Source organism: Gorilla gorilla, chromosome 18, assembly GCF_029281585.2.
Source record: "Gorilla gorilla gorilla isolate KB3781 chromosome 18, NHGRI_mGorGor1-v2.1_pri, whole genome shotgun sequence".
NCBI classification, from domain to species: domain Eukaryota; kingdom Metazoa; phylum Chordata; class Mammalia; order Primates; family Hominidae; genus Gorilla; species Gorilla gorilla.
The window spans coordinates 121,057,832-121,060,447 of NC_073242.2; the positions used below are offsets into that span (position 1 = coordinate 121,057,832).

Here is a 2,616-nt window from a genome sequence, read left to right on the forward strand (position 1 = left end):
TTATGTGAATCTAGTACCTATTGATCTGTCACTTTCTCCCATCACGCTCAGGTGGGACCATCCAGTTTCAGGAAAACAAGCTTAACACGCCCACTGATTCTACATGATGGTGAGTTCTATAATTATTTGATTATATATTCCAGTGTAATAATGGAAATGAAGTGCCTAATAAACGTAAATGTGCTTAAATCTTTTGGCCCAGCTCCTACCTCCCGGCAGCCTCGCCAGGCCCAGAACTCTCTCCAGTCAGCCTCTACAGACCAAGCTCATGACTCACAATGGCCTATTGAGGCCCATACCCTACCTCACGGCAGTCTCCGCAGATGAGCCTACTGCCTCACAACAGCCTCCACAGGCACAGCTCCATCGTTACAATGGCCTCTTTAGACCCAGCTCCTGCCTCCCAGCCTTCTCTCCAGGCCCTGAACTTTCTCCGTAAGTTGAGGTAGCTGGGACTGTAGGTATACATGACGATACTTGGCTAATTTTTAAATTGTTTTGCAGACATGGGGTCTCACTTTGTTAGCCAGGCTGGTGTCAAACTAATGGCCTCAAGTGACCCTTCCACCCCTGCCTCCCATCCTCGAGGTATGTGCCACCACAAGGGGCACTTGTTCAATTTTCTAAAGAAAAAATCTCTAAAGTAAGGCTGTGGGATGATGGCAGGAAGATAAAAGAAAAACAGAAGAATAAGTTAAAATGACTTATTCACACATATTCTTTTGACAGCAAGAAGAACTTTTAGTATATACATTCCTTACAAACAAACAAACGGCAGATAAACAATGTTGTATAGGAACTTCAGCACACACTGTACAATATTCCCACTTTGCTGACATAAGTTATGGAAATTTCGTGGTTTACTTGAGTGTCGCTAAGAGTATTTTGCTTCTCTGATGATTTTTATCAACTTCCTCATCTGTTAACTTCTCTCCAAAGTATGTCATGTCACGACATACTGCCGCTGCACAAACACGGCCAGTGTCTTCCTATTAAACATGTAGAATGCTTTCCTAATTTCTCTTTTTACTCTCTGTCTTTGTGTTCTGCATTTTCCTTACTTTTATTGTCAGAAACTCCAGAAAGTCAATCGTACTAATTTATCACGATTTGCTTCATTAATTTATACTATGCTTATATGGAATTTTGCCCAACAGACCTCATTACAATTTGGGCTAGGGCCCAGGGTTAGGGATGTTTTAGGGTCAGGGCCAGGGCCCAGGGTTCGGGTTGTTTTAGGGTCAGGGCCAGGGCCCAGGGTTAGGGTTGTTTTAGGGTCAGGGCCCAGGGTTAGGGTTGTTTGAGGGTCAGGGCCCAGGGTTAGGGTTGTTTGAGGGTCAGGGCCCAGGGTTAGGTTTGTTTTAGGGTCAGGGCCCAGGGTTAGGGTTGTTTTAGCGTCAGGGCCCAGGGTTAGGCTTGTTTTAGGGTCAGGGCCCAGGGTTAGGGTTTTAGGGTCAGGGCCCAGGGTTAGGGTTTTAGGGTCAGGTCCAGGGCCCAGGGTTAGGGTTTTAGGGTCAGGGCCCAGGGCCCAGGGTTAGGGTTTTAGGGTCAGGGCCCAGGGCCCAGGGTTAGGGTTTTAGGGTCAGGGCCCAGGGCCCAGGGTTAGGGTTTTAGGGTCAGGGCCCAGGGCCCAGGGTTAGGGTTTTAGGGTCAGGGCCCAGGGCCCAGGGTTAGGGTTTTAGGGTCAGGGCCCACGGTTAGGATTTTAAGGTCAGGCCCAGGGTTAGGGTGATTTCAAGGAAGTGACCTCACAATGACTCAAGCTACCACTTACTGTTGATTGTGATGAAATGCCAGCTGAGGCACATGCCTTGGGATCTAAGTGGTTGCTGCCCTTGACTACTATGAAGACTGGTGTGGGAAGGGTCGCTTTGGATGCACTTGAGCAGGGGTCCCCAACCCCTGAGCCATGGAGCCGTAAGGAGCCACACAGCAGGTGAGTGGTGTCGAGTGAGGGAGTGAGGGAAGCCTCGTCTGTATTTACAGCCACTCCCCTTTGCTCACATTCCCGCCTGAGCTCCACCTTCTCAGATGAGCAGCAGCATTAGATTCTCATAGGAGAACGCACCCTGTTGTGAACCGTGCATGTGAGGGATCTAGGTTGTGCTGTGCTTATGAGAATCTAATACCTATTGATCTGTCACTTTCTCCCATCACGCTCAGGTGGGACCATCCAGTTTCAGGAAAACAAGCTTAACACGCCCACTGATTCTACATGATGGTGAGTTCTATAATTATTTGATTATATATTCCAGTGTAATAATGGAAATGAAGTGCCTAATAAACGTAAATGTGCTTAAATCTTTTGGCCCAGCTCCTACCTCCCGGCAGCCTCGCCAGGCCCAGAACTCTCTCCAGTCAGCCTCTACAGACCAAGCTCATGACTCACAATGGCCTATTTAGGCCCATACCCTACCTCACGGCAGTCTCCGCAGATGAGCCTACTGCCTCACAGCAGCCTCCACAGGCACAGCTCCATCGTTACAATGGCCTCTTTAGACCCAGCTCCTGCCTCCCAGCCTTCTCTCCAGGCCCTGAACTTTCTCCGTAAGTTGAGGTAGCTGGGACTGTAGGTATACATGACGATACTTGGCTAATTTTTAAATTGTTTTGCAG

At 48.5% G+C, this 2,616-nt stretch overlaps 1 protein-coding gene across 32 annotated transcripts in view; it reads left to right on the plus strand.

Annotated features, from left to right (window-relative positions):
- The window catches only part of LOC115931432 (decreased expression in renal and prostate cancer protein), a 407,507-nt gene that overhangs the window by 286,901 nt on the left and 117,990 nt on the right, over positions 1-2,616 (plus strand). For 31 of the 32 annotated variants that reach the window (XR_010131404.1, XR_010131396.1, XR_010131402.1 and 28 more), the window contains 4 exons: positions 52-109; positions 203-435; positions 2,164-2,221; positions 2,315-2,547. The gene's annotated coding sequence lies outside the window, so the exon portion shown is untranslated. The other variant, XM_063699778.1, reaches the window with a different exon arrangement.